The sequence below is a fragment of the Colias croceus genome, chromosome 15 (genome assembly GCF_905220415.1).
Source record: "Colias croceus chromosome 15, ilColCroc2.1".
Taxonomy (NCBI): Eukaryota; Metazoa; Arthropoda; class Insecta; order Lepidoptera; family Pieridae; genus Colias; species Colias croceus.
In genome coordinates, this window is record NC_059551.1 from 10389298 (window position 1) to 10410213 (window position 20916).

The 20916-nt window shown below is 33.6% G+C and overlaps 1 protein-coding gene across 1 annotated transcript in view; it reads left to right on the forward strand.

Moving 5' to 3' along the window:
• Positions 1–20916, forward strand: part of LOC123698175 — a 281837-nt gene that overhangs the window by 170756 nt on the left and 90165 nt on the right. The window lies entirely within an intron of this gene.

Here is a 20916-nt window from a genome sequence, read left to right on the forward strand (position 1 = left end):
ATTTAATGATTGCAAAATAATGAACCAAAACGAAAATTTATAATATATTAGAGAGAACCTTGAAAATCCCATTACATTATTCAGAATTAGGTAAAGTAAAAGTTACCTGACCCGTGAAGCATCATTCACTAATCCAAAACATTCTTCAAAGTATATAAAAACCTATCAAATACTCACATTCATATAAGATTACCCACAAGATGGCCACGTACGCCTTTTCACTAGAATATATTCTGAGATTTTTGAAAATAAGAAAAACATTCCCTTTTCAAAGAGCCCAAACATACGTGTATTGAAGCAGTTAAAAGCACATCTAAAATGTGTCTAAATTAACATAAAGCTTCTGAAAAGCAATAAAAGCGGATTGCAACCTCCCGCCGTACGGCCGGATGAGCTAGGGCTGGCACAAAAATATAATAGATTTTTTTAGTTTATTGAGATTATTTTGTCATTATCATTGTCATTATAATCAGTTTTTTTTATAACAAAGTTCCGTTATTTGAAACCAAGTTATTAATTTTAATTTTAGTTTCCAATAAAAAAATAAATTCGGTGTTTACAATGTATATATAATTATGAGTGATTGTACCTATGTATTTATATTTTATATCTACACCGACGATCTATGCGGATCCATGAATGTAGTTTTTGAACTACAAAATTAATTTAATCATATCAAAAACTGCAATAACAACGTACCTACATCTATAATAATTCCAATTGTCTCTTTAAGAAACTTTTACTTACTTAATATCTTAACAATGTTTATAATATTATGTAATTGAATGTAAATTAAGCTATCGACAACCCTATTTTATTTACGTCCGTAGAGCCCTATACATCCTTAGGTATGACGGGCACAACTCAATTAGCTAATGAAAATGTAACGCCTTGATAAACTTCGAGATTTTCCCAAATTCCTCCATTAACTATTATTCCTGTAATTACAGCTGATAATATCCTTTTGTAATTCATTAAATTAAGTACTTATTTCTTTTTTCATAATTTATGAACTTCTAAGTGATTAGAAAAGGACAAATAATTTATGTTTTTAGTTAGATTTATGTTGAAAGATACTGCTATAACGTGGCTAATTTTTGTTATAGCAGTACATCTTACCAACATTAAATTTTAAACTTAACATGGAAGCTACATTTAATTAATTATTATTATTTCAGAACTAAATTATTCGAGAATAAAGTAGATTTATTTCTTCAATACACAAGTCAAAATTCCAATACAAATTAAAACAACTGAGATAAACAAACAATACTTCTATTCTTCAGAGTTCTTACAAATCTTCGTCTTCAAGTTAAAAGATATGAAAAGTATTCAAAGCTACGTTTTAACCTGAAATTATAAGTAGTTGCTTTATGTTATTATAATTGTTTGCAAAAACAAAAGTTCTGGAAGTCATTGAATGCAAGAACGAACGTTACTAACCGTTAGCATAATATTATAGTCAGAGCGCTAGCTGGAATATTTGATTACGCTGCGTATTGAACGGAAATATGACGTCTAAAATAACCTGTAGAGAGTTTATTGAGAAAATAGATCTCTTTTTAGGTTTCAGATGAATTGGATAAACAAATATGAAGACGTTCTTCTTTTGAAAATACTTAGTAACTGTTACGATGCTCTCTAAATAAACATCTTACCTTTTAACAACAATAGTTTTAACAAAATAGTCTCTTCAGTTCAATATGAAGTGTCTCTCTATATTTTATTTCATTTTTAAATTCATAAAGTGTGTAATTTGATGTAAAAAGTAACTAGATCAATATTTCTTCAAACCATCTAAACTAGACATTGTTCTGCAAGTGAAGTGTTTCGTGTAATTAATCAAATAACAAAGTTAACAGCGGATCGATCAGCTGTATTTACGAAGTACCTTCGATAGTTGTTGTAAAGTGACTACTAAATTGTGCTGTGTTTTCCTGCATATAGAATTTAAGGAACTTATATAAAACTTCAAAATACAAAAATTATTAAATACTAAGTGGAATATCGTGCATAATTGTTATTGAAGTAAAATATAAAACTGCTTATTTTAATCATACTGCCATCTAACGGCAAGGCAACACACCTAATACAATGACTAATCGATGCGGGGCCTGCGGTAAATTCTGTGGAAACATAGATGGCGTGAGGTGTACAAAATGCAACGTTGTAATGCATAAACAATGTATTAACCTAAGCCCTAATTCCACCTCAAATGGGAAATATGTATGCAAGGCTTGTAAGCATAAATTGAAAAAGCCAAGTGACGATGTTATGACCTCATCGCAAGATTTGCAGGCCCCTATCTCAGATAGTATACAGGAAGCAGGATCTTCTTCCCCTTTGGGGCAAGATATTAAGCTTTTGAGGGCGGAAATCTCCAAATTCAGATCAGAACTGGCCGGAATATTCTCTGTTATCTCTGAACTTGGGAAACGACTGGATTGTATCGAAGAGCGTGTCAGTAAACTTGAGGAGAATCCAATTGAATTGCAATCGCCTCCAGCAATCAGTTGCGAAATTATTGACACCGTCGATCAGATGCAAAAGCGACTAAACGATTCGGAGCAACAACTACTTTTAAACGATGTTTGTATATCGGGAGTCCCGGAGACAAATGGCGAGAATCTCACTCATATTGTTATGTCACTCGCAAAAAAACTTAGTTTCGAAATTGATGAACGTGATATTGTGAGCGCGCATCGTATGGGTAAGCAGCAAAGCAGGCAGGAGTCCAGCACGGACGGAGCTGTGAGCCCCGCGCGCCCCCGCACCATCGCCGTTCGGCTCACGCGCCGCCGCGTACGCGACGAGTTCCTGCGCGCGGCGCGCGTGCGGCGCGGCGCCGACACTGCTGGCACGGGCATCGGTGGGGCTGCGCGGCGGTTTTATGTGAATGAACACTTGTCTCAGTATCATAGCAGACTCTTTTACCTCGCCCGCGACAAGGCTGCCGCTGAGAGCTGGCGATATGTGTGGTCTAAAGAAGGTCGAATATACGTCAGACGCGATCCGAAAGCTATCTCACACCGTATTCGTTGTGAAGACGATATAAGTAAAATTTTTCGTCGTGGTTAGGTTTGCAAAGAGTCGGTATAACTTATAATAATTGTAATTATTACTTAGCTTTTGTTATAAAACCAGTTAGAAAAACTTTGTGTTTAGTAAATATTATTAACATATCATTTAGTGTTTGCATTTCAAATAAATATTCATTTCCTAAGTATATTGTAAATTGTATCTATTTTTACACATTACCTACTAGTTATTATTCTGTGACATTACGCGGAATTTATATTAGTAATTTAACCACATATTATGCATATCAAAACGGTAGTATTTCTGGCCTAGACCAACAAAACAATTTGTATAGATTGGCAGTTCGTTGTTGCTTTAAGACTAAAGTGAGAAAATATTATTGTACGTATCTATATTCTTACTGCTATACAAAATATAACGGATCTACTATACTTGTACATTGTCTGTTGTGTAGGCATCTGAACAAATTTAAAATATCATTTTGTGATACTAAAATTTCGGCAGCCTTACTGTCGAATTATATTAAAATAATTATTCATGTTTGTTTGGATGTATATTTGTTAATTATTAATACTAGTATCTATACCCAACTAGTAAATAAACTATTATATTATTGTATTCCAATTTTTAGCTTGTTTAGTGTTTGTGTATCAATGTATCTTTTAGACTTATTTAGTTTTAAAAAAACTTTCTGGATGTACATTTATTTAAAAAAAATACTGTGTGGCGACATGTCTTGTAAATTTTACAAAGTTATATTGTGTAATAATGTAGTATTAATTAATATCATGAACCGAGCTCGTGTAAAACTTAGTATTTGTTTTTATGAATTTGTGCATTTTATTAAAAATAATAGAATGATGGTGACGAATAGTAATACTAAAATGTATATTTTACCTCCACTAAATATCAATACTCGTTGCATACTCCTCGAGGTTTCACATTATTTTAATATAGTCTGTTCACTTATTAACGTAAATCTTTCCCACACTGATATCTATATATGTATTATAGGTACTTATGTTATATGTGCGAATGTCTGTCTATCGTATAGTTTATTTATTATATTTTTGCGTATGTGTGTGTGTCTATATATAACTTATATCTTGCCTTCAACATTAAAAATAAACTAAAGGTTGGTTTTATCAATCCTTGCTCTCTAGGAACCCGACATGATGAATTTGTCGTCGCACTAAACCGACTTCGGGTGGACGTACTAGCAATCAACGAGACCTGGCTTCGTGAGGGCGAAGACGGTCGCGCGCCACAAGTCCCCGGCTATAAGCTGCGGCACATACCGCGCTCGAGATCCATTCGCAATCGCGGGGGCGGTGTTGGGTTCTATGTGAGGGAGGGTATGGTGGTAAAAACGTTGCAGCATCCTGTGTCCATGCAAGTCGAGCAGATGTGGATAAAAACCACAGTTCAGGGTAAAGCAATAATTATAGGTACAGCGTATAGACCACCTTGGCTTGACGTTCAGCTTTTCTTGGATACAATTATGGAATCCCTGGGCTCATTCGCCTGGTCCGATAACATAATACTCTTGGGCGATTTCAACATAAATCTCTTAAACAGGCAACATGCTTCTTGTACCAAACTAAACAGTTTCTTGAACCTGATGAATCTCAACCAGCTTATATCCGAGCCAACCCATTTCACGGATAGTAGTGAGACATTACTAGATCTAATCTGCACCAACATCCGCGCATCACACGTATCCGTTGACCACGTCGGTGCCCTGAGCAACCATGCTTTCGTATCATGTACATTAGATGTACCTAAAGATAAATATACTCCAAAATGGATAACGTACAGGTCACTCAAGGACATTGACATGGAAAGTTTTGAAGCTACTTTGGAAGAAGTGCGATGGCAAACAATTTTGGAATTGGATGATGTCGGCGAGATGGTGAACATTCTTACTGCATACATTCAAATTATTTTTCATCATTACGCTCCTCAGAAAGTGAAGTACTTGAAACGAAAGGTCTATCCTTGGGTTACATATAACATCAAAATGATGATGAAATCTCGAGATGAAGCACAGGTCGTAGCCCGGAGAAGTAAGGACACAAAAAATAAGGAATATTACAGAGAATTAAAAAAAATGGTAAGTAATGCCCTGCATAGAGAGAAACAATCCTACTTTGATACTTATGTTAATAATAACATCAACAATCCTCCAAAACTCTGGAAACATATTAAGGAACAAGTTGTCATTAAGCCTAAACAGGATAACAAGTTACCACCACATTTCAATGATCCCAATCAACTTAATGACGATTTTCTTAATGTTCCTGGAAACAGTCAAACTGCCCTCTCAAGCCTTACTTACTATGAATTTCATCGATACAGCGACGCTACGTCCAGTTTTAAATTTAAATCTGTAACAGAAAATACGGTTCTTAAGGCTTTAAAAACCTTAAAATCACAAGCAGTAGGAGTAGATGACATATCGCTTGATATGATAAAACTTACGATTTCCAAAACTCTGCCAGCTATAACGCACATTATAAACACGTCATTTAGGACAAACAAATTTCCTGAACTTTGGAAAAGAGCGCTTGTGCAGCCAATACCTAAAAAAGAAAATCCAGTTACGTCAAAGGATCTCAGGCCAATCAGTATTCTCCCATGCCTGTCTAAAGTTATAGAGAGGATAGCACACGACCAACTCTATCAGTACTTGGAGCAGAACGGAATATTACCAGACCTACAATCCGGTTTTAGGAAAGGTCGTGGTACCGTCTCTGCTTTGACTGAAGTTGTTGACAACATCTTGACAGCACAAGATTCGGGCATGAGCACTGTTATCGTCTTTCTTGATTACACCAGAGCCTTTGACACGATTAACATTCCATTACTTCTTTCTAAGATGTCGTTTTATGGGTTTGGCAAGGAAACGGTTAGCTGGTTCAATAGCTATCTCAGCAATCGCACTCAGACGGTAGCAGTTCGCAAGGAGGATGGATCGGTCGTGTATTCTAATCAGCGAAGCGTTACCAGAGGAGTCCCACAGGGCTCTATCTTGGGTCCGCTTCTCTTTATATTATATACTGCCGATATCACCAAGGAGATAATATATAGCCGACACCATCTTTATGCGGATGATATACAGTTGTATATCTCATTCCATCCGTCCCGAACTCCTGATGCTATTGCTGAACTGAACTCAGACCTGGTACGCCTATCGAAATGGTCGGAGAAAAATTCACTTGTTCTTAATCCAGCAAAGACTAAATTCATGGTCTTGGGAACACCGAGGTCGATCGGAAAAGTCATTGAATTCAATCCGATATTAAACATTGAAGGTCAACCTGTAGAGCGGGTCGTCCAAGCTCGAAATCTCGGGATCGTTTTCGATGAGCATCTCAGGTTCGAAAAACACTTCCAAGCTACTATATCGAATTGCTTCTACAGGTTAAAGCTACTTTATCGCATCAGGAACTACATCACCACATCCTTACGTATAAGGCTCTGTGAGGCACTAATTCTCTCGAAATTTAATTTCGGAGATACCATGTACGGTGCAATATTGCTTGCAAGGACCAAGAATGCAATACAGCGGGTTCAGAACGCGTGTGCTCGGTTCTGTTGGGACATACCTGCAAGAGATCATGTTACGCCATATCTCATCGAAGCAAAAATGCTCAACATGGAACGACGCAGGCGCCTTCACTTTGCTGTGATGCTTTTTGAGGTGGTGACGTCTCAAATACCAAAATACCTGCACAGTAAGCTTAGATGGGTCGGTGAGAAAAATGGCTCGCACTTTACAAGAGGATCCACTTACATGTTGGTTATGCCAAGATACCACACAACCGCTTTTAGAGGCAGTTTTGTATACAACGCAACTAAGTGTTGGAATAACCTTCCGCCGCCGCTACGTGAGTCGATTTCCAAACACTCTTTTAAGTATAAGTATAAAACACACCTGATTAGCGAATTCGTCGGGAAACCTTAGTTGCGTTGTATATTATGTTTTGCATTCGATATATACTATGCAATATATTTGCATTCAATATATAATATGTTATGTAATATTTCATTATTTATTTATGTAATTTAAGTATTGATATTTGTTTCATTTATTTCATTAATTTGTAAATGTTATAATATTTTATAAATACAAACACTCACTTATTTATTTAAATTTTTCTACTTTGTTTTATTTTATATTATTTCATTTTATTTTTGTTATATAACTATATTTTATTACTAGGGACACTTTAGCCTTACGGGTCTGTTGTCTGGTTGGGCCCTGAAAATCAGCGCTATGCCGACTATACCGGTGCGGCATAGCATATGCTGAGTGGCCTTACCCTTTAGGTCACCAGTCGCCACACAAATTTTTATATATTAGATTTTTAGCTTTTAAGTTTTCTTTTTTATATTGTTTTTGTCCATAGATAGTGTTTAAGAGTGCTTTTGTTATTGTTTTTTTTATGTGGTGGTGGTACTTTGGTGATTCTAATAAATGTATTTTATTCTTATTCTATTCTTATTCTTATATAATAATTTGATGAAGAAGTACGATTTATACAGAAATGTCAAGTTCCATAATATTTCATATTATTTGAAATTTAGCTTTGTCCTACTCCAAATTTCAATCTAAATTCATACAAATGCAATCCACTGTTCACCCGTTATATCTAAAGAAATACCACAGTGTTTTTGTAAGCTATTAATATCTTTATTTCTGATATAAAATAATAAAAAGTACTTATAAATAAATAAATAGGATATTATTCGATGAAAAATGAATTGGTCTCTCGGCCTATACCTAACATAGTAAGAACAAAGCGGTGGTCCCCCGGACTATACCCGCGGTCCGCTGGGACAAGCTTCGCGCCACGCAAATTTAAATTGGATTTTAAATTCCTATTTGTCCCACTGAGATTTCGAGCATAATATTCTTTGAACAGTTTGCTTCAGTTTAGTTATTATTGTGAATATGTTTTTATTTTTCTATAAAAAGGGAAAAATTCACCTTAAATGTATATGGTAATAGAGTAAGAAACATTTATACAATTAATTATCATTACATTATTTTCAATTTGAATTGTGAAATCAATTAACTTACAACATTACAACAACATTTCTTACCACACAAAATCGAAGTGATTCTATATTTTACCTTTGTCTACATATTCCGTCGCTAGTATCTACTGCTGCTCTAGCTGAATTCTACGTTTTAAACACTTCTCTGCAAACTAATAGATGCCTCCTGGAGACTTGAACATACTCCTATAAGAAGTCTGCTTCTGTAAATAAATACCCAAATTTGAAACATACCCTGTCAACATGCTGTCAACGCAGTTACCGACCAGCGGAACAGATACCAAATGTATTTTATTGTATTAAAACTGAATCTTGGTCCCTTTTTTATTTGTGAAATTATGCATATTCTTTGGTAGAATTCATAAATTCATTAATGTCCCTTCTAGAATATTAAATAGAATATAATAATTATTTCTAGAATATTAAATATTTACAATGAACACCCTAATCTATACATATAATAAATCTGTAGAAGGGTCAATTCTGTACATTGAAAATATTGAAAAAATAAATAGCAGGGGGTGTTACTGGATCAATACCAAACCCAAATATGTGATTAAAAAAATTTTTGTCTGTCTGTCTGTCTGTCTGTCTGTCTGTCTGTATGTGAAGGCATCACGTGAAAACTATCGGTTCGATTTCGATGAAACTTGGTATAATTATACCTTATTATCCTGGGCGTAAAATAGGATACTTTTTATCCTGGAAAAATACGTAGAAAAAAATTAATCTTAATTTTTCAGTTTTATCCATAGACTTTGTTCCGTAGAACCGCGAACACACGTTGCGTATTATTATAGGCCTAGCCGTATTTGGGAATTGGCTCCAATAGATATTTATAAGATGTTATTGACAGAGGTACTCAAAATGGAGAAATAACCATCCACGCGAAGACCGACATCCGCGCGGACGGAGTCGCGGGCGGAAGCTAGTTTCATAATAAGAGACTTTTGTATAAATTCGAATATTTTCTTTTTTTTTGCGTCATGGCTTTGATTGAGAAATAAGATTAAAAGCATTATAACCAAAATATATCAATCCTTTCAACAATAACATACCCTAGTAATAAAGCCGGATTTAAATCCATTATACCAAGAATGTGACCAGGCGCTACACAATGTCTTGTGCAAGCTAATCCAATTATGTTGGCTTGGGTCATAAGAATGACTGATGGTATGTCCGGATAAGGGTTAACGATATTTATAGGCTACGATATTAATATCGTGTCGTTCGTGTTAAATCAAGTATAACGAATTTCAATGCACAAGAAAGATATTTATCTTTTCATAAAGAATGTTTATAAACATTCCATATCCCCTAGTTTTTTCATTTCGTTAATATTATTATAAATGGGCAAGCCTAACCTTGTAATCGTGTTCTTACTATACCTAATATAAGTTCTTAAGGACGTATTTACAAATTGACGCGCATCAATTTTAGGTATTGAGTCTTACTACTACACGTGCACGGCTCACACACACATCGAAATGCGCGAAGCGGCGAAATTATGAGTAAACTGACACGACTTGATAATAAATTGAGCTTATTTTTATTGCTATGTTTTTTTTTAACTTTACTTTGATTTGTAAAATTTGTAACGTTGAATGGTCACAAAAGTAGATACCATTTATCTAATTTCATTGCACAGTGATTGTTTGGTAAACAAGTACTTGCCAAAGTGTACTTCGAAGACTGGTACTGGAACTCATAGACGAGTGGAGCTAGGTGTGCCGAGTTTGGGCTCGTTTTGTTAAAAAAATTATACTGCGTCCGTATAACAGGTATACCTGTTATCTATGGACGCAGTATAATTTTTTTTTAATTGTACCGATTTCGTACAAAATCGATATCTCAGGATCCTTAGGATCACAAAACAGGAAACTGTTACCAAAATTTAAAAAAGTCAACGCCATTTTGATTTTTTTTGTTATTGTAACGATTTCGTTCCAAATCGATATCTGAGGATCTCTAGGATCGCAAAACAGGAAACTGTTACAAAAATTTGAAAAAGTCAACGCCATTTTGAAATTTTCTGTTATTGTACCGATTTCGTTCAAAATCGATATCTGAGGCTCCCTGGGATCGCAAAACAGGAAACTGGTACCAAAATTTTAAAAAGGCAGCGCCATTTTGAAATTCTTTGTTATTGTACCGATTTCGTTCAAAATCGATATCTGAGGATCCTTAGGATCACAAAACAGGAAACTGTTACCAAAATTGAAAAAAAGTCAACGCCATTTTGAAATTTTCTGTTATTGTACCGATTTCGTTCAAAATCGATATCTGAGGATCCTTAGGATCACAAAACAGGAAACTGTTACCAAAATTGAAAAAAAGTCAACGCCATTTTGAAATTTTCTGTTATTGTACCGATTTCGTTCAAAATCGATATCTGAGGCTCCCTGGGATCGCAAAACAGGAAACTGGTACCAAAATTTTAAAAAGTCAGCGCCATTTTGAAATTCTTTGTTATTGTACCGATTTCGTTCAAAATCGATATCTGAGGATCCTTAGGATCACAAAACAGGAAACTGTTACCTAAATTGAAAAAAAGACAACGTCATTTTGAAATTTTCTGTTATTGTACCGATTTCGTTCAAAATCGATATCTGAGACTCCCTGGGATCACAAAACAGGAAAATGGTACCGAAATTTAAAAAATTCGGCGCCATTTTGAAATTCTTTGTTAATTGACAGATTTCGTTCAAAATCGATACCTGAGGATCCTTAGGATCAAACTCAGCTCTGCTGGTTACGCTGGCAGAAAGATTCGACAGTTAACTGACATAGAAACTGCAAGAATTGTATATTTTGCTTCTTTACCAGCTGAATTTATTAAATTTTGGTACCAGTTTCCTATTTTGCGATCGTAGATCCTCAGATATCGATTTTGAAGGAAATCGGTACAACAAAGAATTTCAAAATGGCGCTGATTTTTTAAAATTTTGGTACCAGTTTCCGGTTTTGTGATCCTAGAGATCTTTAGATATCGATTTTGAACGAAATCAGTACAATAACAAAAATTTCAAAATGGCGTTGACTTTTTTTATTTTAGTAACAGTTTCCTGTTTTGTGATCCTAAGGATCCTCAGATATCGATTTTGAACGATATCGGTACAATAACAAAAAAATCAAAATGGCGTTGACTTTTTTAAATTTCGGTACCATTTTCCTGTTTTGTGATCCTAAGGAGCCTCAGATATCGATTTTGAACGAAATCGGTACAATAACAGAAATTTTCAAAATGGCGTTGACTTTTTTTCAATTTTGGTAACAGTTTCCTGTTTTGTGATCCTAAGGATCCTCAGATATCGATTTTGAACGAAATCGGTACAATAACAAAGAATTTCAAAATGGCGCCGACTTTTTAAAATTTTGGTACCAGTTTCCTGTTTTGTGATCCCAGGGAGTCTCAGATATCGATTTTGAGCGAAATCGGTACAATAACAACGAATTTCAAAATGGCGCTGGCTTTTTAAAATATTGGTACCAGTTACCTGTTTTGCGATCCTAGGGATCCTTAGATATTGATTTTGAACGAAATCGGTACAATAACAAAGAATTTCAAAATGGCGCTGACTTTTAAAAATTTTGGTACCAGTTTCCTGTTTTGCGATCCCAGGGAGCCTCAGATATCGATTTTGAACGAAATCGGTACAATAACAAAGAATTTCAAAATGGCGCTGACTTTTTAAAATTTTGGTACCAGTTTCCTGTTTTGCGATCCCAGGGAGCCTCAGATATCGATTTTGAACGAAATCGGTACAATAACAGAAAATTTCAAAATGGCGTTGACTTTTTTTCAATTTTGGTAACAGTTTCCTGTTTTGTGATCCTAAGGATCCTCAGATATCGATTTTGAACGAAATCGGTACAATAACAAAGAATTTCAAAATGGCGCTGACTTTTTAAAATTTTGGTACCAGTTTCCTGTTTTGCGATCCCGGGAGCCTCAGATATCGATTTTGAACGAAATCGGTACTATAACAGAAAATTTCAAAATGGCGTTGACTTTTTTTCAATTTTGGTAACAGTTTCCTGTTTTGTGATCCAAAGGATCCTCAGATATCGATTTTGAACGAAATCGGTACAATAACAAAGAATTTCAAAATGGCGCTGACTTTTTAAAATTTTGGTACCAGTTTCCTGTTTTGCGATCCCAGGGAGCCTCAGATATCGATTTTGAACGAAATCGGTACAATAACAGAAAATTTCAAAATGGCATTGACTTTTTCAAATTTTTGTAACAGTTTCCTGTTTTGTGATCCTAAGGATCCTCAGATATCGATTTTGAACGAAATCGGTCAATTAACAAAGAATTTCAAAATGGCGCCGAATTTGGGTTAAATTTAAAAATGATGCAGGCGAAGCTGCCGGCAAACCTGTAGTATTTTTATAAGTCGACACTATATTATTACATTAATTAATAAAACATATTTTGTAAATGCACACTGCAGGTCACTCCATCAAGTCCGGAGGAAAGGTCTCAACATAACTAACAAAATGAGCCCAAACTCGGCACACCTAGCTCTAACCATCTTTTAGTTCCAGTAGCAGTCTTCGAAGTACACCTGCAGGTCACTCCATCAAGTCCGGAGGTAAGGTCTCAACATAACTAACAAAACGAGCCCAAACTCGGCATACCTAGCTCTACTCGTCTATTAGTTCCAGTAGCAGTCTTCGAACTTTCGAAGTACACATGCAGGTCACTCCATCAAGTCAGAAACTAAATATGAAATTTATAATCCCATAAGTATGAAAAACTATAAATAAAATCTTTCCTTGGTGTGCCTTGGTTGTCGGTGCAGAATGCTTCAATGATCAAGTTTATTAGGTCAAATATTTTGTATACGTACAGCGATCTTTTCGTAAACGAGGAGCTGCTTACAAGCGTCACAGTGTCTACTCACAACGGCGTCCGAGCGCCGACTAAATTACTAAAATATTTCATTACAAATTTTTGTGCAATAAATCAAGATAGTGACAAATAAAATAACCCTTATTTCAATGCAATAAGTATCACGCGTTACAGCTAAATATGTGAAAAAATAAGATTTGATTTTAATTTTTTTCTCAGCCTATTTGTAACATTTTGATTTAGTGATTTAGTACCTTTTTGAGATAGACATGTCTACTTACTTAAAATATTTTTTAATAAATTAATTTGTTTTATTAAATACAAGAAAAATGTTCGTTTATTCAGCACGATATTGTCAATTTTGTGTGAAGAGGCAACGGAAATTATTTTTTTCAATATTATAAACCAAAATTTTCGACTTAAAAATTAGTACCATTTAAAGATTAAGGAGTAATCTATTTATGGTAATTATTAGTTAAATTTGGTTTTGTACTATTTCGCCGCAAAATGCACCGAAAAACTGCTTATTTTAGTCAGATTCGTAAACGCGTCCTTAATGTAAGGGTTTTTTTAATAAATGTATGAAATTCAGTAAAAATATATGTCTGATTCGTTACATTAGTCAACATTGTCCGCAAAATTCGCCAAACAATTAGAATAATTTTTATTTATTTATTCACACGTAATATACCTTTACAGGATTAACCTAATGAGGTGCTAAAAATGTTAGTCAATATCATATTATGAAAGGTAAAATTTTAAACGAAATATCGTATCCGTCCCGTAACCGTGACTTGTAAAAACGCACAAGTCAGCATAATATTAGCGGTAAGTGAGTTCTTGTGTTGTTCGAGCTTTTTATACGAAGTGGACAATAATGGAAGAATTAAAGCTAACGCATTAACACTCAAAGCTTTTTCTTTCTGCCTTTGCTTCACGTTAATTTTAAATGATCGGTTACTAATCGTGTGATCTTAATGGCTTTTAATCGTGGTCGTTTTTAGTTGTTACGATAAATTTTGTTCAAAATAATAATTAATGTTGGTGATTGCTTTATTAATAAGGACAAGGATGGGTAGTCACGCAATACGTAAAACAATATTTCATCAAAATCTATTCATGATTTTAATAAGCTATTTTCATATTTTGGATATGAGTTAAGATAATAAACAAAAAATAGTTTATACAGAATTTGTAAATTATTTGTACCAAATTGAAATAAAAAAGAATCAGCATTAAGGAACTAAGTCTCTATTAAAATTTCAAAATTTGTTCGGTGAAAATTTTTGTATTTTAGTCGCAGAAAAGAAACCACAAATTAATTTAAAACTATAGGTACCAACTCTATAACACGATAAATATTACCATAAAATAAAATCTTAAATTTTCAATGTAAATATGAAAGCATAAGAGCAGCTGGCCTCTCGCCAATTCGATTGTAAAATGACATCACGCCTATTCAAGACGCCTCCACAATGGGCTGCATAATGTTTTGCCTGGAAGTAATGTCCGGGTAATTATATTTATTCTGCATATTATATAGATCATGATATTCTTTATTTTTTATTTTTACGTGTGTATTGAGAATATTCAATTTCTTCTTTATACATATTTTGTTCTTTTTCGCAAAAAATTGTAACATTATTGGACGAGAGCCCTAAAAAGTCATTAACAAAATTTCATAAATTTACCATGGATATTATATTCATGCAAAATAGAAATAGATTCAAACAAAAGCGATTACTATAATTTTATTTAAGTAACTAAACACAATTACATTATTTATAGTTGACCTTTCAACAACCTCAAAATAAGTAAATGAAAATAACCCCAAAAAAAGAAACATTAAGTCCGCTTGGAAATACGCACAATAAAAACTACATTCAGCGTATGATTTAAAAAGTGAAAAGGTACAAAAGTTATAAAACTACACAAAGCCCATTGAAATATTCAAAACTGTTTTTTGATATATGCTAATCCGACCCTTTCAATACCGTCAAGCTTCCAACATGCGTATTTTCATAAACACTAAAACAGCAATAAAAAGTTTTCTATTTTTTATTTGGATCGACGTATTTTTACATTGTAATATAGAAAAGCGTGTTGATACATATTATGTACTATCTGTGTCATTGTTGTTTCTGGTTTCTGAACTAAGAAATCCCAAACGGTTTTAATGCTGCTAAAATATTTTCTTATAACTGACATAAGATTTTTCAAAACTTAATCAAATCTATTCTCAATTCAGAAACCGACTGTAATTGAGAAGAATAATAATATAATAATATTGTAAATGTAGGCTGTATACAGAAGAATCAATATCGAATCTCTGAAAAATAGTATTCACTACACACACTTATCGAAAAGAGCTTGCTGGATTTTTACTTATTGATTGATGATCATCCTTCGTAACCCATTTAACCGTAAATAATTACCATTACCATACTATACCTGGACTAAGGTTTATCTCTTCTATCCTTGCATCATGAGATTCATATATAAATGTAACTCCATAAATACATTAACTCCCAAGATGTTGCGTCTACATTATCGCTGTCTCATGCGTCATCTTAACTCACTATAGACCTAACAATTGTATTAAATCGCAGACTTAGCTAGACTGAGCTGAGTCAGAGTTGAGAAACGTCTGCGGGAATTATATTAGCGCTTGCTTGTTTATTTTATAAGCATTTAGTTTGCAGTTAGCAAGGTATGCTGGGAAAGTTACAGTGATTATAATTTAGTCTGCTACTGTTTATGTGAAAGCATAAGTTGTATGTTACAAGTGATAACTGCGTTAAAAACAACCGACTTCAAACTTGCACTTGCAAAATTTACAAATACCTACAGACAAAAATGCTCATAGAATAAAAACTACTGGGCCTATCCGAATAAAATTTTTATGGGACCAATTCGACACCATCCCGCATCGAACAAAAAAAGAATCACGTAAATCGGTTCAGAAACCTCGGAGTAATCGGTGTACATACATAAAAAAAAAAAAAAAATATACCGGCCGAATTGATAACCTCCTCCTTTTTTTTGAAGTCGGTTAATAAAGCATATAGAGTTTGGACAACAAATTTATAATTTAAATTGTTTATCAGCACGAAATATTAATTACCTTTTTTACATCTTTTATAATGTATTTTCGATCAGTCTGTCCACATAACTCATGTACTTTAATCGCTAGTATTACATAAAACAAAACATTCAATGAAAAACAACACTGTATAACTAGACTTTACTCCTTTATCTAAGCTACTTCGAAGCCTAGAAAGCAAGAAAGCTGGGAAGAATCCCATTATTTATTTATTATGACTCTACCATATTCAAATTAACATGTACCTACTGCAAGGCACCGCAAAAAACATAATGAATCAAATTATTACCATTTGAAAAGAGAAAATTGAAAGTTAATCAAACACAACGCGTCAATAATCGCACGATGTAAATGAAGTAATCCTGCGTCAATTAAATTAACAACATTCGGTAAACAATTCCGCATTACAGCCGGTTCGAATGCGGATGAATTATGAAATTAAAATATTTCATTTGCGGCCACAACGGGCTGCTTTTTGACAGATAAATGGCGGGTTGGGGTTGAAGCGCGTTTATAGCTGCGGGACGGATACGATACGATTTAATGTAATTTTTATCGTATCGCATAGATATAAATACAATTTGAAGTCTCTACATTTCATAACTGCTTATGATAGTTGATATTTGCGTCCATTTAACTATGCAATGTATTTGTTAGTATTTTTAATTTAAAAAATCGTTTAAAAGCAACGTATTAAATAGATAGGTATGACCAGAATAAAAAGAAGCTAATTTATAGAATTAACCCTTAGCTGGTATCGGGGGTCAAAAATCACCCCAGTGCAACGAAATTTTGGTCATAACTTTTTAGTGTTATAACTTACACTCTTGTTCATCTAGCTAATCTCATAACATCTCGGGCGTGAGACGGACGACATACAAGTGTTACTTTTCTGTTACAAGGGGCCGAGGTACGTACACTGCTGGGGTCAGAAATCACCCCCGATACCATTTGTGTAAGTTTGTCTGAATTTATTCTAAGATTATTTTCTTTATTTTTTGAGTTATAAACAATCATTATGTAGAGTTTTTTGACTGACGATCAAATAGCTGAATTATTAGATGACGAAAAAGAAGAAAATGAACCGGAAGCCTTCAACAGACCAGCTGCTTCTGTGAGTGATGATGAACAAATAAGTGATTGTGAGGAAGCAGAGATAGCTACTTGTTCTGAAGATATTGCATTAGAAGCTGACTCCTCAACTTCAAGTTCTGATAGTAGCAGCGAAGGAGATGATGATGAAGAAGAAGCAGCTAGTCATACCTCTGGCGAACAGCGATCATATGTTCTAAATGTTTGAATTTTGTTACTGGTACATATAAGTTGTCATTTTTTTTGTTTTCTATGTTTTTTGATAAAAGTTTATTTTTTTATTATTTAGACTATATATTGAAAACTATAGTTAGAATATTTTTTACGTTAATTTTTAGTTTTTGTAGAATTTATGGATCTCAAAGTGAACATCACTAAAATTAAACCAAAAATAAGATAGAATTTGATTTGAAAATTTAGTATGGTTAATTACTTTATAGAGCACTATAGTGTCGTTAAATGCTTACTTTAAGAGTTACTTAATTAATAAAAGAGTATTAAAAAGTAAAAAAACCTGTTTTTATAACAATTTTTTTTAAATTTTCTCATGGGATCTTTTTTTACCCCCGATACCAGTTAAGTTGGCCAAGTTTAGCGATACCAGCTAAGGGTTAAAAAGCCTTGAAACGTTAAAATAGTGTAATAACACTAAATTTAACAACGTGATATTACTTAGTCTAACAAAAGGTCACCGTGCTAAGTACTCTTTAGAGAAATATATAAATCCTATAAATATATTATTATTTCAATACAGATAGACTTTCCAATTTTATTTAAAATCGTAACGAATTTACCGTGCTCTATAAAAGTAAATAGCTTTGGTCCTCAAGCGGAAAATTTGCCAGATCGGATATGGTTGAATTTAATTTGGTTAAATATTAGATAAGGGCTATTTTAGCCTGAAAAGATGACGTTCATATTTCAAATTAAATTAAATTCTGTATGATTTTCAGAAGCGATTATTTAAGAACTGATTTATATACGACTTACAGTATTTTCTGGGAACAAAGGAACAAATTTGTAAAATATAAGCAACACACAGATGGCCTAAACCAAAATGCATAATATTTGTTTTCAATAATAACAAACAATTACAAATATAATTTAAGAAATATTCATATCAGGAAAACTATTAACCATGTTTGTTTTGTGTAGGAGATATCAACGAATTTGATACACATGATAAGATGTTAGCATATTAAAATATAGAAAAAAAATTGATATTCAAACCATTTATTCCAACCTATAACATGGTCTGGGATTCCCCGCTCTGTCGGCGTCTAACAAAAGGTCACCGTGTGATTTATATAACTCCCATTCACGGCTGTCGGACCCCCGTCCCGGGGACAATGGGCCAAGGGGCGAAGGGTACAAGAGGTGGGTGAGGGGGGAGGAATATTATGAATTCATATGGAGAAGAGAATGTGGGCATAGACACGTCAAATACGGGTCAATCTCATGTCAGGCTTAGTTTTCAAAATCCACATAGAATCTTTTTGGAATATGATTTTATTCAATTAATATTGTAGTATAGTTCAGAGATGGGTTGTTTGTGTGCGTGTATAATTTGTGAAATTTTACTGTTCTTTAAATTTTCCAGAAAGCAAAAAGAATCTTAGTATGAGTCCAGACACTTTTCAAGTGAAGCATCGAACGTGTATGTTCTCATAAATTTATTTTTATAAAAAATATAGATCGTAGGTATTTGTTTTTTTTTTGTTTTGTTAAAACGTGCGAATTAATGAAATTCTTTTTATAATAAACGAAAAGGTTCTATATTCAAAAATTTCACAAAATAGCTAACAGAAATTATTTTCCTCGATAATTTTCATCTTCCACTCCCGTTAACGAGGTTAAACAATTAAAAATAACTGTTTCAACTATAACCTTCATTCTACGATAATATTAAGTGTTGTTATTGTGTACTCAATAATTCATTTCGCTTCAAGAAATTTAGGTTACTACGCAATTAGTTCGTATTTTCCTGAAATAACCTTAGTTATTTAATAAAGAATTTAGTGAACAATTTTATAACAATTTATTTAAATCGATTTATTCTCTTAAAAGCGGTTCTAATGAACATTAATCTTAATATTGATATGGAAAATTTTATAAGCAATGTTTATTTAATAACTACTAAAAAATGTTTTTATGCCCATTTATTTACCCTACAAATCCCAAACTGAATACACACCCAATGAAAATTAAATTTAACACATAAATAAGTGACCCCTTGGTGTAAATATTATGTGGTTTTTCGGTCAGCAACCAAATTCAGCGGTCGAAAACTCATCAAATTATTCTGGGTCAAATATTACTTGATTTATGTTTAAATTTGAATGAACATAAATAGTTTATTCATAGCTTTGATAACTGTATTATAATAAAATAGCTGTGCCGCGCGGTTTCACCCGCGTCTCTCCGCTTCTGTTGGTCTTAGCGTGATAATATATAGCCTATATTACTCGTGGATAATGTAGCTTTCGAATGGAAGAATTTTTAAAATCGGTCCAGTAGTTTATGAGCCTATTCATTACAATCAAGCAAACAAACAAACAAAGTTTTCCTCTTTATAATATTAGTGTAGATAAGCCACAGTGTTCAACAAAGACTCAATGAAAATTTAATAAAAAGCCTTTTAGTTCTGAAAGAAATTTAAAAAGATTTTCAGTTTATCCATTACAAAATATATTACGAATCTTGTAGAACTTGTTCATGTAGAACATCAATACGTAGATATGATTTTATTAATTTAAATAAATAACTATAGTTTTAAACTATTTAAAAAGCTAATCTTAACTGCAAGTATATCATCTCTCGAAAAATTCGAACTTCGCTTGAATACAAATAATTCAATAAAAGAAATCGACCAATGATAATCCCTCCTCAAACAATTGATGTGAATTTCATTGATCTTAAATAACATCATTCAAAATATCCCTTTGAGCAACTATAAATATAAGATGAAAGTTATCTAAGGGACATTTCGCCGCAGGGCCAACCCGGGACACCTGTGAAAACATTTTCTTGGTGTTTTATTTACTTATATTTGGATATATGCGGTGTAAGTAATAGCTATTATTAGGGCTTGGGAAAGTGAATGATAGAGTTTTTTTTAATGTTTCAACTTTCAATCATGCTGAGCGCAACTTTATCATAAAAAAGTGAAGTCCCATGTCCTCATAGTGGAGTAAGGGCCAGGAACAAGTAGGTGACCAACCTTCTGTGTCCTACCAGGCCGAGACATTTTTTTTTCTTCGTCCCCACCAGGAATCGAACCCAGGACCCCTCGGTGCTACGCTCACGCGTCAACCACTGTCTGTACCAAGGAGGCGGTCGAGTTATCATGTTGTGAGAAAATTTTAAATAAAATAGGAGATACAGTATGATCATTGCTTTAAAATTATAGATTGCTGTTATGACCCAAGTTTTTGTAACCCGTGTGTGTATGATATAAAAGCTCACACGCACGTTTTAAAGCTTCATGATAAGATTTTTTCTATTGAGTTTAATTTATATCAGTGAGTAAGATATAAGAACTAATTTTGTACCAAATTCCCTGCATGCACAAAATATGCTAAAATAAACAACCCCTGAACATGATTTAATATCTAAATATATTCCTCATTTAGCCAGTAAATATTTATAATAAGAAAATCCTACACATTAGCACAGGCAATTTAAACCATTGAAACTCTTGGAGTGGGTGCCGAAGATGACGCACTTACGCTATTATAGTAAGTGCAATGGAGTGCTCGCG